Source organism: Vombatus ursinus, unplaced genomic scaffold (genome assembly GCF_900497805.2).
Source record: "Vombatus ursinus unplaced genomic scaffold, bare-nosed wombat genome assembly UNPS02013265.1, whole genome shotgun sequence".
In the NCBI taxonomy this organism is placed as follows: domain Eukaryota; kingdom Metazoa; phylum Chordata; class Mammalia; order Diprotodontia; family Vombatidae; genus Vombatus; species Vombatus ursinus.
This window is the reverse complement of record NW_020953043.1, coordinates 37,415-52,302: the sequence shown is the minus strand read 5'-3', so window position 1 is coordinate 52,302 and position 14,888 is coordinate 37,415. Positions and strand designations below refer to the sequence as shown.

General features: G+C 43.7%; 1 protein-coding gene across 6 annotated transcripts in view; it reads left to right on the top strand.

Moving 5' to 3' along the window:
* Nucleotides 1-14,888, top strand: part of LOC114040509 (CMP-N-acetylneuraminate-beta-1,4-galactoside alpha-2,3-sialyltransferase-like) — a 60,000-nt gene that overhangs the window by 13,276 nt on the left and 31,836 nt on the right. The gene's annotated exons all lie outside the window — the stretch shown is intronic.

The following is a 14,888-nucleotide window of genomic DNA, read 5'->3' as shown; positions in this document are numbered from 1 at the left end:
ATTTAGACTCCAAGGGCTAGAAGCAAGATGGGCGCTGTCCTGTGACGGCAGAGGGCCCCTCCCCCCTCCCTCCCTCCTGCCCTTCCACTTGCCTGGCCTGGTGGTAGCTCAGGCCCCAGAGGCCCCTCCTGACCTGAGGCCCGTCATCATGGAGGCTTGAGGCCCTGCCTTCCCCCTGAGAGTCAGGAGCTTTCTCCTCACTTGGGTGTTTTCTTCTTTTTCTTAGCTGTGCCTGGCCCCTGGTAGGAGAGGGCAGAAGTCTGTGCAATGGGCCCAGGGGGCAGAGGGGCCATAGGAGGGTCAGGGAGGTGGATGACCTGTGAACCTGCTTTGCTCTCCAGAATGGATGATGGAGGATCGTTCAATCGGAGTCAGGGGCTGGATCAATAGCATGTGATTTATCTAGAATAAGCGTGGCCGGCACATCCTAACCCAGCCTTTCTCTGTCCCCCTTTCCATTTCTTTATTCCCCTTCTGTCCCCTTCAGGCCCAGTTCTTCCCAAGAGTCTGCTATGTCCTTGGTCTCCTGTCCCCGTCACTGTCCCTCCCACCCCCCTCTGGGCCAGCTGGGCTGCCATCTGTGAAGTGTTTCCAAGTGGCATCCCCTATGTGGCACCCACGGGCGGGGCTGCTCAGTCCTGTGGGATGGTCCCGGAGAGGCGGGCTGTGTGGGGCCTAGGTGGGGCAAGGAGATGGGCAGCACCCCCAGTGATTCTGTTGTGTGCTGCTTGGGGGAGATGTGGCAAGGCGGTAGTGCTGCCTGAACCATCTGGCCCCGGGACGTGGGAGCTGCAGTGGGGCATCCTCCCGGAGCCCCTAGCTCCTTTTCCAAGGATGCCTTTGTTCTGGGTGTTGCGGCAGGGCCTGATTTCCTGTCTTCGTTTGGATGGCTCAGCTGCTTCCTCGGCCGCTCTGAGCTTTGTTCACCCTGACCCCTGATCGCGGGGTCTGTGAGGCTTCCTCCCGGCACGGAGCTCTGCGCAGGCCCATTTGGGGATGGGGGCGGGGTCCTTGGGGAGCTCAGGGAGCCTTTGTATCTGAGCTTTGCAGCTGGAGGCCAGCCTTTGTCCGTGGAGAGCTCTGGCCCCGGGCGCTGACTTGAGGATGCCTGGCTGTGTCTGGGGCCCCAGATGCCGAGCAGCTGAACTTGGCTCCTTTCTTTGCAAGAGAAGGAAGCAGCCAATGGCTCAGGCGTGATTCTTTTGAATGAAAAACACAGTTAGAGGGAACTGAGAAGTACTTTAGTAAAAGGTGCTGCGGACCCTAAGAGATCAGCTGCCGTCCCAGAGTGTGTGGTGACGGAGCTGCGGGTGCCAAGCTTACAGGGTTGCGCGTGTTCTAGCCCTTCTCCTTCCTCCTCCTGGTCTTTATTTTTTGACCATTTAGAAGGGGGAAGGAGGGAGACGGGGCAGGGAGGGGGCAAAGCTGGGAATGGAGACCGGAGCAGTTTGAGGGTGCTCCGGTGACCCTTGCCCCTTCGTGAATTACCGATTGTCTTGTGGAAAGTAATCTAGCAGATTAACAGTGTTAATCTAGTGTTCACAGCTTTGCACACACTCTAATTCTCAAACCTTGAGAAGCTACTCTGTTAATGGATGATTAGAACAGGGGAGCTGGGAAAAATGATGGTGTGGGCCATGGCCAGGGTGACAGGGGCCTGTGAACCTCAGGCTGAGAGGTGAGACGGGGTGGACCAGCAGTTTATAGAGTACCTCCTATGTGCCAGGCACTGTGCTAAGCACTTTTTTTCTTTACAAATAGTATCTCCTTTGATCCTCACAACAGCCCTGGAATGTAGTTGTTATTATTATTCCCCTTTTACAGTTGAGGAAACTGAGGCAAACAGGTGAAATGACTTGCTTTGAGTCACATAGCTAGTGAGGATCTGAGGTTAGATTTGAATGAGGGTCTTCCTGACTCCAGGCCTAGAGCTCTGGTCACAGTGCAGCCCTCTGGGAACAGGCAGACCTACTCACCATGTGCCTGGCCGTGGCGTGTTCTCAGGGCAGTCGTCCCCCAGTTCACCTAGCAGAGACCAAGCCACCATTGGGCTCCTCTGGGAAGCCTCTGGCAGGGAGCCAAGGAGCAGTAGGTCAGCTGAGCCCAAGCATGAGTCAGAGCCTGGGGCCACTCACATGTCTTTGGTGTCTATGAATGGATTATTTTCTTCTGTAGGTTGGAAGCCTCTGTCCATGATCCCATGATCTGTCAGGGGCCTAGGCCAAAAGCCCTTTAATGAGGAGATCCCATGTTGGGAGGAAGTTTTCCTGACACCAGCCTCAGTCGGCCTTCCTGCAACTCCTCTTCTCCATGAGCTGAGCAGAACAAGGCTGTTCCTTCCTCCATATGACAGCCCTGACACTACATTTATTAAGCACTTACTATGTGTCAGGTGCTGGCCATACAAAGACAAAGTGAAACCCTCTAATGGGGAGATGACATGGCTAGGGAAAAGTAATGGAAGAGAGTTCAGAGCCAGGATCTGGAACACTCTTGACAGCTCAGAATGTTGGGCAGAATGAAGGAAAGAGGAAATTGAACAGAAACACATTTTGACCCCCAAAGGGTGAGGGAACCAATGAGATGGCATTCTAGTGTGGACCTGGGAAAGGAGAGCTGTTTGCTGAGTTTGGAAAGATGGGGACCCTGTGAGGAAGTGATTCTTTTCTCCTAGATCCAGGTGCAGTCTGGCGTGCCGCTCCCCAGTGGTTCACGTGGCCTCTTAGGTCCCCTCCAACTCAGATTCCATGTGTTGAATGGGTGGCTCCTTCCCCGGCTCTTTTGGTGGGTGTCCAGAACAGAGCACAAAAGCTTCTTCCTAAGCGTCGCCTGACATCCCCCTTCCAGGTGGGAGCACCTCCATCCTCCTGGTGGCCCAGGCTCCCAGTCTTGGGGTCCTCCTCCACTTTCCTCCGATTCTGTTAGAGGCCAGCCATGAGTCTCTGTTTGATAACCTGTGTCATCTTCACCCCTCCCCTGCCCCTCAGCCCTTGCTTGAAGTTGGTTACCAAGTCTGGCTCAATCTCCCTCCGCAGGGTATCTGGGAGCTGTCTCCGCCCCACTTCCATCATGGCCACTCTCCCATGCCCTTTCCCCTGTCTTTTTTTTTTTTTTAGGCAATCGGGGTTAAGTGACTTGTCCAGCGCCACACAGCTAGCGAGTGTCAAGTGTTTGGTCTGAGGCCGGCTTTGAACTCAGGTCCTCCTGACTTCAGGGCCGGTGCTCTATCCACTGTGCCACCTAGCTGCCCCTCCCCTGCACTTCTGACTTCGTCTTGTAACCAGCCTCTTTTCTCTCTAATCCACCCTTGGCATGGCTGCCAAGATCACCTTTCTGAAGCTCGGTTCTGACTGTGCCACTCTGCTCAGGAAGCTTCAGGGGCTCCCTTATCTGTGAGTTAAAATACAAAGTTCTCTGTTCAGGCTGGCTCTGTCCCACCTTTCTAGCCTCATCACACATCAGTCTCCTTTAGGGACTGACTCTACAATCCAGACAAACTGGCCTTCTTTCTGTTCCTCACAAACAGCATTCTATCTCTTACCTGTCCTCCTTTGCATAGGCTGACCCCCTCCATGCATGCCCTTCCCACCCCACTCCCTTCCTCATAGAATTCTCTTAATGACAGCTTCTGCTTCCCAGGGTTGTTGTGAGGATCAAAAGAGATAATTGTAAAGTGCTTATTAGCACAGTGCCTGGCACATAGTAGGTGCTTAATGCTTGTTCCCTCCCCCCACCAAGTGCTTTGTTTATTTTGTAATAAATTTCTGTGTATGTGTTGTTTCCCTCCAGTAGAGAGACAAAATTAAACGTTTCCTGGGTGCTGGGCACTGGGCTAAGCATGGGGGATACAAATACTGTTATCTTTCCACATCATAACTTTCCCCATGACAGTTTTGATATATCACGGGTCACATGAAAAATTAAACAGAAATTTTTGGGGAGTTTTGCGGAAGTTGCAGAGGACACACAAAGGCCAGCAGACAACACAGAAAATGGTTAGAAACTCAGAAATGCATAAAATATATGTATAGTATTGTAGAATATAAACGTATTTTATCTTTTAACACCATAATAAGTCATGCTTCTTCTCTGGTACAAGGGGAGGGCCAAAAAATTTTACTGGATTTTCCAGATCTCAGGATGCTGTGTCTTCCCCCCACCCCATGTGGGAGCAAAAAGAAAGGCAAACTCTGCCTTCAAGGAGCTTACATTCTGATGAGAGAAGACACCACCACATAAAGGAAAGGCTGCCCTTTTGGGTAGAAGGCTGCTGGTGAGGAAGTAGAGAAATCTGGAGAGTGACCAGTGGAGCTGGGAGTGAAGCAAATGTGGCCTTGGGCCCTCCTGAAATGGTGGTCTGGGTTAGGGACCTCACAATCAAGAGAGAGGGGGCCCTAGGGCAGAGGCAACTCCAGGGTGAGAAGCTGTCAGGGAGCACTTAACAAGGGCCTTCCATGTGCCAGGCACTGTGCTAAATGCTGGGGATTACAGAGAAAAGGCAAAAACAATTCTTTTCTCCAGGGTTTACCATCCTATGGCATTTGAGCTAGGGAACACCAATCTGCAGAATGAATAGAATGTAAACTCCTTGAGAGCAAGGCCTTTTTGTTTTTTGAATCCTCAGCTCCCAGCATAGTCCCTGGATTATAGTAGGCACTTAATAAATGCTCACTGAATAAATGAGTGGATTGGATTGGGTGTTGTATTTACAATATTTGAAATGGACCTGGGAAAAGTGAATAGACTCACTTCAAATCTTTCTAGCAAATGTTTTATTAGAAGCCTACCATTGAGTGAGCACCAGTGCAGACAACTAAGCTTAATTAAGTAATGCTGGTAACTTAACTGATGAAGGATCACAGCCCTATTTCAGGCTCCCTCTCAGGCCTCGTTGGAATTTTGTCTATTCATTCTCATTTCCTCTTCTTGTGATCATGGTCGGGATGTGTTCCTTTTTTTCTGGTTCTGTCTTTTCCCCTCATTGTTGTAAAGGTTTTTTTTTCTCTCCAGATTTATTTATTGTATCAAGGGGTATGAGCATGTATTTTCAAGAGAGGAAGTAACATATTGTTAATAATCACTTGAAGCAATGTTTAACCTCAATAATCAAAGAAATACAAAGTGACCCTCCCCCTCCCCTACCCCCTTGCATATCAAAGTGGCCAAACTATTCAAATGAATGAAGTTGGGTGCTGGCAGGACTGTGGAGAAGCAGGCTCACTCTGTCATGGCTGGTAGACCTCTCTAGAGAACAGTCGGGTAGTACACAACACAGGTAGCAAAAATAATCCTATCCCCTCACCTGGAATTCCATGGTTGGGATCACTCCTTGAAAGTCTCACCCGAAAACAGGGAGCCCTGTTCAGGGTTTCTGAAGCTGTATTACACAACTTGGAAGTCCAACAGTAGGGGAATAGCAGAGGAAACAATGCTTTATCCGGGGAATTGAATGCTATAATACAATTAAGGGCCTCAGGGGCATTAACTTGTTTTTAGTGTAAGAGCTTCTCGGTGTGAGGAAGTTGTAGCACTCTGCCCGTAACAAAATTTTAATAACTTTGCTGAATTGAATTGTGTGTGATTAACTCATTTCTTTTTTAAATAATGATTTAATGTTTTATTTTCCCTCCAATTACATGTAAAAACTGTTTTGAACATTCGTTTTTTAAAAAATTTTGAGTTCCAAATTCTTTCCCTCTGTCACCCCTCCCACCACAATGAGAAGGCAAGCAATTTGATATAGTTATACATGTGCAGCCATGCAAATGTATTTCCACGTTAATCAGATTGTGAAAGAACACACAGACCAAAAAACAAACAAACCCCAAAACAAAAACAGAAATAAAACCAAACCCAAACCAGGAAAAATAAAGGAAGTAAAGAAAAAGTATGCTTCGATCTGCATTCGGACTCCATCAGTTCTTTCTCTGGAGGTGGATAGCATTTTTCATCATAAGTCCTTTGGAATTGTCCTGGATCATTGGATTGCTGAGAAGAGCTGAGTCTTTCCCAGTTGCTCATTGTACAATGTTGCTGTCACTGTGTATAGTCTTCTCCAGTTCTGCGCATTTCACTTTGCATCAGTTCATATAAGTCTTTCCAGGTTTTTTTGTTTGTTTATTTGTTTGTCGAGGCAATTAGGGTTGAGTGACTTGCCTAGGATCACACAGCTAGTAAATGTCAAGTATCTGGTCTGAGGGCGGATTTGAACTCAGGTCCTCTGACTCCAGGGCTGGTGCTCTATCCACTGCATCACCTAGCTGCCTCTAGAGCATTTTTTAAAATATGATTATAGATAGCTATGATTACTTTTTCTGTTTGTCTGTTTGTATCCTTTGTATACAAACTGTTTGTATCCTTTGACTATTTATCAATTGGGGAATGGCTCTTGTTTTTATAAATTTGACTCAGTTCTCTATTGAAAAATGAGGTCTTTATCAGAAAAACTTGCCATAAAATTTTTTTCACAGTTATGATTATTAACTGTATCTTTCCCTGCATCCTATTCCCCCCACTTTATCCTACTCTCTCTCTCCTTTTACCCTGTCCATCCTCAAAAGTGTTTTGCTTCTGTATTTTGCCTATCCCAATCTGTCCTCCCTCTACCTCCTCCCCTTCTCTTATGCTGTTCTCCTGTTTTCTGGTAGGGTAAGATAGAAATCTATCTTATTCTCTTATTCTCTCTTTGAGCCAATTCTGATGCGACTAAGGTTCACTCACTCCGCCCCCCCTTTCCCATCTTCCCCTCCACCATAAAAGTTTTTTTGCCTTTTCTGTGTGAGATAATTTGCCCTTGAGGCCAAAGGGTCCCCACCCCTGCCCTAATCTATAGTAATTTAGGGTATTTTCTCATATGACTATAGACAGCTTTGATTTCTTCTTAAAACTGCCTGTTCATATTCTTTAACCAGTTAGCAGTTGGGAAATGACTTGAATTCTTATAAATTTGACTCAGTTCTCCATATATGTGAGAAATAAGGCTTTTATCAGACAAACTTGCTGTAAACCCCTCCCCTCCAATCTTACAGCTTTCTTTTTAATTTTGGCTCGATTGTTTTATTTGTACAAAATCTTTTTAATTTAATGTAATCAAAATTGTGGGCACTAGGTGGCGCCATGGATACAGTGCCTGCTGGGGAGTCAGCAAGACTTACCTTTGTGAGTTTAAATCTGAACTCAGACACTAGCATTGTGACCCTGGGCAAGTCACTTAACCCTTTTTGCCTCAGCTTCTCTTATGTAAAATGAGCTGGAGAAGGAAATGGCAAACCACTCTAGGATCTCTGCCAAGAAAACCCCAAGTGAGGTCAGGAAGAGTTGGATATGACTGAAATGATTGAACAGCAACAATCAAAATCATCCATTTTATTTCGTGCAATCCTCTCTCTCTTGTTGGGGCATAAATTCTTCCCTCATCCATACATCTGACAGGTGGAGTATTCCACACCCCCCTGATTTGCTTATAATATCATCCTTTATGTCTAAGTCATACACCCATTTTGACTTCATCTTGATAAATGGTGTGAGATTTTGGTCTATACCTAGTTTCTGCCAAACTGCTTTTGAGGTTTTCCGGCAATTTTTGTCAAATAGTGAGTCGTTATACCAAAAGCTTGGAACTTTGGGTTTATCAAACACTAGATTATTGTGGTTACTTATTACTGTGTGTTGTGCACATCATCTATTCCCCTGATCCACCACTCTATTTTTTACCCAGTACCCGATTGCTTTGATGATTACCACTTTGTAATGCAGTTTGAGATCAGATACAGCTACAGTATCATTCTTAACATTTTTTTCATTGATTCCCCTGATATTTTTGATCTTTTTTTCTTCTAGATGAATTTTGTTACTATTTTTCTAGCTCTATAAAATTTTTGGTAGTTCGATTGGTGTGGCACTGAATAAGTACATTAATTTAGATAGAGTTGTCATTTTTATTATCTTGGCTTAGCCTACCCACAAGCAATTAATATTTCTCTAATTGTTTTTATTCATGTGAAGAGTTTTTTGTTAATGTATTTATATGGTTCCCGGGTTTGTCTTGGCAGTTAGACTCCCAAGTATTTTATATTATTTTAAGTGGAATTTCTTTTTCTATCTCCTCCTGCTGGACTTTGATGGCAACATATAGAGATGCTGGTGATTTTTGTGGGTTTATTTTGTAATCTACAACTTTGCTAAAGTTTATTGTTTCAGCTAGTTTTTTAGTTGATTCCCTAAGTATACCATCATATCATATGCAAAGAGTGATGGTTTTGTTTCCTAATTGCCTATTCTGATTCCTTCAATTTCTTTTTCTTCTCTTATCGCTATGGCTAACATTTCTAGCACAATATTGAATACCTCTGAATTTATTGGGAAGGCCTTCAGTTATCCTCATTACAGATAATGCTTGCTGATGGTTTTAGAGAAATACTAATCATTTTAAGGAAAGCTCCAATATTCCTATGTTTTCTAGTATTATTAATAGGAATGAGTATTGCACTTTGTCAAAAACTTTTTCTGTATCTGTTGAGGTGATCATACAATTTTTGTTGTTTTTATTATTGATATTTCCAGTTATGCTGATAGTTTTCCTAATATTGAACCCAGCCTTGCATTCCTGATATGAATCCTTCCTGGCCATAGTATATTGCTGTAATTCCTTGTTAGTGTTTTATTTAAAGTTTTTGCATCAATATTCATTAGGAAATAATTTTTTTATTTTATTTTTTATTTTTTTTTGCTAGGCAATGGGGTTAGGTGACTTGCCCAGGGTCACATAACTAGTAAGTGTTATGTGTCTGAGGCTGGATTTGAACTCAGGTCCTCCTGAATCCAGGGCCAGTACTCTATCCACTGCGCCATCTAGCTATCCCTTCTTTTTCTGTTTTTGCTCTTCCTGCTTTAGGTATCAGAACCATATTTATGTTGTAAAAGGAATTTAGTAGGACCTCTTTTGGCCTGTTTTTCCAAATCGTTTATGTATTATTGGAATTACTTGTTCGTTAAATGTTTGGGAGAATTCACTTGTGAATCCATCTGGTCCTGGGGACTTTTTCTTAGGAAGCTCATTTATGGCTCATTCAATTTCTTTTTCTAAGATAGGGTTATTTAAATATTCTATTTCCTCTTCTGGTAACCTGGGCAATTTATATTTTTGTAAATATTCATCCATTTTACCTCAGATTTATTGGCATATAATTGGGCAAACTAGGTCCTAATAATCTGCTTTAATTTCATCTTCATTGGTGGTGCATTTGCCCTTTTAATTTTTGATGCAGGTAATTTGGTTTTTTTCTTTTTTAAAATAAAATTAGCCAGTGGTTATCTATTTTATTGTTTTATTGATGAGCTCCTAGTTTTATTTATTAATTCAATGGCTTTTTTACTTTCAGTTTTATTATCTCTCCTTTGATTTTCAAGATCTCCAATTTGTTGTTTAATTTGGGATTTTTAATTTGTTCTTTTTCTAGTTGTTTTTTGAATTGCACGCCCAATTAATTGATCTACTCTTTCTTTATTTTATTGATGGAAATGTTTAGAGATATAAATTTTCCTTTAAGTACAGGTTTGGCTGCCTCCCATAAATTTTGTTATTTTTTTCTCTGTTATCATTGTTTTTAATGAAATTATTGATTGCTTCTTTGATTTGTTTTTTGACCCCCTCATTTTTCCTCTTAGATTAATTTCCAATTAATTTTTAATCTTTGTTTTCATGACCCCTTATTAAATGTTATTTTTATTGCATTATGGCCTGAAAAATATGCATTTAATATTTCTGCTTTTCTGCATTTGGTTGTGAGATTTTTATGCTCAATACACGGTCAGTTTTTGTGAAGGTGCCACGTACAGCTAAAGGTATACTCCTTTCTATTCTCATTCAGTTTTCTCCACAGATCTCTCATATCTAACTTTCCTAAAATTCTATTCATTCATTTCCTTAGCTTCTTTCTTATTTATTATATGGTTAGACTTATCTGGTTCTGAGAGCAGAAAGTTGAGGCCCCTGCTAGTGTAGTTTTACTGTCTGTTTCCTCGTGTTGCTCATTTAACTTTTCCTTTAAGATTTTGGATGCTATTGCATTTGGTGCATGTGTTTAGTATTGATGTTACTTCATTGTCTTTGGCAAAATGTAGTTTCTGTGCTTATTTCTTTTAATTAGGTTTATTTGTGCTTTGTCTGAGATCATGATTGCTGCCCTGACTTTTTTACATCACCTGAAGCATAATAGATTTTTCTCCAGTGCCTTATTTTTACTTTATGTGTGTCTCTGTTTCGCCCTCTGGATGGCCTTCATGAAGGCACCTGTCTCCCAGCATTGTGTCTAGCCTGCTGTTCGTGCTCAGAGGCTGCTGCACTTCTCAGGCACCCTGCCTGTGCCTGGGAGGTCCCTGGTGGAAGGCAGCCACCAGTGGGGCTCCAGGAGTTCTCATCTTCTCTGCAGGGCTGCCTGCCAGGCATCCTCACTTGGGTGCAGGCATAGAACACCTAGAGCCCTGGCCGAACCAGGAGAGTGGGCATAGGTCTGGCAATTCTTATTATCCTGTTGGCCCCGTCTTTGGGGTAATAGCAATGTCCAGGGCCTTTCCTGAGTCTTTGGTCATTCTCTTCCTTGCTTTAAGATGCCTCCAGACTTCATCTCTACACTTTGGACATGGGGCCCTCTGCTGACCTTCTCTGTGTAGGTCAGGTCTAGTCCAGCTGCTGGGCCCAACCTCACTATCCTTTTGGGCTCCATTTCTGCTACTTTTAGCTGGATGTTGGTTACTTTACCATGAGAGCCATCTTAGAGAGGAGGGAGTAGGTTTCCTGTCACTGGCAGTCTGCAGGCTGCCTGGGGAGCCACTTACTTGTCCAGGAGTTTGAGGGAGGATTATTGGTTGGATGGAGGTAGGACTCTGGTGGCTGAGGCTCCTCATCTCCCTTCCTCAGTGGGCAAAGAGACTCCCTGACCAACATTTTATTTCCTGCACCCAAAGCTGCTGTTTTTAAATTTATTTATTTTTAGTTTTCAGCAATCACTTCCACAAGCTTTTGAGTCTTAAATTTTTCTCTCCCTACCCACCTCCTACCCCAAGACAGCGTGCAATCTGATATAGGCTCTACATATACATTCACGTTAAACATTTTCACATTAGTCATGTTATAGGGAAGAATTAGAACCGACAGGAGGAACCACCAGAAAGAGGAAACAAAACACAACAGAAGAAAAAAAAGAGCAAATAGTATGCTTCGATCTGCATTCAGACTCCACGGTTCTTTCTTTGGACGTGGACAGCATTTTCCATCATGAGACCTTTGGAGATGTCTTAGATGCTTGCATTGCTGAGAAGGGCTAAGTCTATCGGAACTGGTCATTGCACAACGTGGCTGTCACGGTGTACGACGTTCTCCTGGTTCTGTTCGCTTCACTCAGCATCAGTCCATGCAAGTCTTTCCAGGTTTTTCTGAAATCTACCTGCTCATCATTTCTTATAGCACAATAGATTTCCATTACATTCATATACCACAACTTGTTCAGCCATTCCCCAGTTGATGGGAATCCCCTCAATTTCCAATTCTTTGCCACCACAGAAAGAGCTGCTATACGTATTTTTGTACATGTGGGTCCTTTTCCCTTTTATTTTTATTTATTTATTTTTTTTAGTTAGGTAATGGGGTTAAGAGACTTGCCCAGGGTCACACAGCTAGTAAGTGTTATATGTTTGAGGTTGGATTTGAACTCAGGTCCTCCTGACTCCAGGGCTGGTGCTCTATCCACTGTACCACCTACCTGCCCCTCCTTTTCCCATTTGTATGATCTCTTTGGGATACAGCCCTAGAAGTGGTATTGCTGGGTCAAAGGGCATGCACATTTTTATAGCCATTTGGGCACAGTTCCAAATTGTTCTCCAAAATGGTTGGATCATTTCACGACTCCGCCAACAATGCATTAGTGTTCCAATTTTCCCAAATTTTCTCCAACATTTATCATTTTCCTGTTTTGTTATCTTGGCCAATCTGATAGATGTGATGTGGTACCTCAGAGCTGTTTTGATTTGCATTTATCTAATCAATAGTGATTTCGAGCATTTTTTCACATGACTGTAGATCAAAGCTGCTGTGCTTACCATGGGACTTCATGACTGGTGTTTGATAGATTTTGAAAAATATGTTTTTGCTGATTCCTTTTGTTCTCCTGTCTTATGTCATTCCCAATGTATCTTTCCTCTTTCCCTCCCTGAGAGCACCACTTAGAGCAAAGAGCAGAAAGAGCAAAGCGAACCAACAGATTGCCAAAGTGAGACGCTCTCGGTGGTGTTCCACACCCAGCAGCCTTACCCCTGCAAAGAGGAAGGGAAAGATGCCTTCCCCAAGCTCCTCACCAGGGCCCAGCCTGGTCATCACAGCCTCACAGCCTTTAGTTTCATTGATCTTGTGGTTCTTCTTTCCGTTGTGTTGGTGCAGTTATTCTGTAGATTGTTTTCCTAGTTCTGCCAATGTTACTAGGCATCGGTTGGTAGAAATCTTCCCAGGCTGCTTTGAATTTTTTATATTCACTGTCTGTCCTCCAATTCATGGACTTCTACTTTGTTCTTAGCTCTTTGCTGCCACAAAAAGTGCTGCTATAAATATTTTGGTGTCTATGGGGGCCTTACTGTTACTGATCTACTTGGGGTATATGCCTAGCAGTGAAATCTCAGGGTCAAAGTGTTTGGACATTTTTATCACTTTCTTTGCATAATTTCAAGGTGCTTTCTTAAAATTTCTTAAAAATTAAATTTCATTTTATTTTCAGATTGCGTTCTCTCCCTCATACCTCCCCCAAGTGAAAAAACAAGAAAATCAAAACCCCTGTTACAAAAATGTATAGTCAAGGAAAATAAATTTCTACATTGGCCACATTCCAAAAATATGCCTCAGTCTTTTCTCTGAGTCACACACTCCATCACCTCTCCCCAAAGTCACTCATAATCTCAGTTGCCAAGTCCAGTGGCCTTTTCTTCACCCTCATTGTCCTTGACCTCTCTGCAGCCTTTGACACAGTTGATCGCTCTCTCCTCCTTGACATCCTCTTCTGTCTACATTTTCAGGACATCGCCGTCTCCTGGTTCTCCTCCTACCTCTCTGATCAATCCTCAGTCTCCTTTGCTGGATCTTCATCCAGGTCATGCCCCTTAATTGTTGTTGTCCCGCAGGGCTCTGTCTGGGCTCTCTTCTTTTCTTCCTCTATACTATGTTACTTGATGATCTCATTAGCTCCCATGGATTCAGTTCACTTCTCATCTCTATGCTGATGATTCTCAAATCTACTTATTTAATCCTAATCTCTCTGTAGACCTCCAGTCTCCCATCTCTAACTACTAATTGGACATCTTAAACTGGATGCCCTGTAGATATCTTAAATTCAACACGTCCAATACGAAACTCATTGTTTTTCCTCCCAGACTCTGCCCTCTTCTTGCCTTTCCCGTTATTGTTGAGAGCACCACCCTCTTCCCACTCACCCAGACTCACATCAAAGATATTCTCCTCAACTTCACCCTCTAATTGCCACAGTCTGATCTGTTGCCATGGCCTGATGAGTAACATCTCACTCATATGCCCCCTCCTGTCCTGTGATATCATCACCTTCCTGGTGCAGGCCCTCGTTACTTCATTCTTCGACTTGCTGTAGGACTTCTGGGTAGTCTCCCTGCCATAAGTTGCCTCTCGCTCCAGTCCATCCACTGCTCAGATGTCAAATGATCTTCCTAAAGGGCAAGTTGGACCATGTTGCTGGCCTAGACTTCTCTCTGCTGGTCCACCGTCTTGGTTCTTCCTTACCTCCCCCAATTGCTTTCCAGAATAGTTGGATCAATTCACAGCTCCATCAACAATGCTTCAGTGTACCTGTCTTTCCAAAACCCCTTCAGCATTGACTTTCCTTCCATCTTTTGTCAACTTTGCTAGTTTGCTGGGTGTGAGGTAAAGCCTCATAGGGTTGTTTTGGTTATTTGGAGTAATTAGTATTGATGATTTGAAGTAATCTTTCATATAATTGGTATTAGTTTTCAGTTCTTTTGAGAACAGTTTGTTCCTATCCTTTCAGCACTTATCTATTGGGGTGATATAATTGCGCTTTTGCTCTCATATATATTTTTGTTAGCTTTCTATATATATCTTGGATATCGGAACCCATCTAAGATATTTGACAGAAGATTCCCCCCCCCCCCAGTTGACAGTTTCTCTTATCCCTACTTCATTAGTTTTATTCATTCAGAAGCTTTTCCGTTTTTTGTAATGGAAATGATCTGTTGTATCTTTTGTGCTTGTCTCTATCCTTTGTTTGGTTAATTAATAGGCTGATTTCACAGTTTATTTCACACAGTGATATTTCAGAGTCGGGCCTTCCTGAGGAGACATCAGATGAGGAAGCCAATGCCTGCCTGCCTTCCTACACTTTTTCTCAAGGGTGAATTCTGTCTCATCTAGGGTGATTTTCTCTGGTTTCTGGTTCTGATTTTGTACCTTAGTCCTGAGAGAGCCTTGAGACCCATGGCTTCCATGTGCCTAGGAGGTGGGATAGACAGAGTGTGGGGAGAAGGGGATGTCAGGTGACGTAGGCCTGAAGACCTTCCCTCTGAGATTCACTTTGCTCAGCTGTAACTCCTGGAGGCCCTGCCTCCCAGGGTGGTTGTGGGGCTCCAAGGAACTGGGACCTGGGAGGCCAACTGATTCATCCCTTTTGTTTGACTGAGGAGAAAACTGGCCGGGGAAGGTGAAAGTCACCTCCCAGGCCGCCCACGTAAAAAGCAGCAGAGTCAGTCTAGGATCCCAGTGAGGCTGCAGGAAGTCTCAGGCCCTAGGATCTCTGGAGCTCTGGACTTGGAATCTTTTTGTATTAATTTTACAGATGAGATGAAGTGGTCGTTTTATTTGA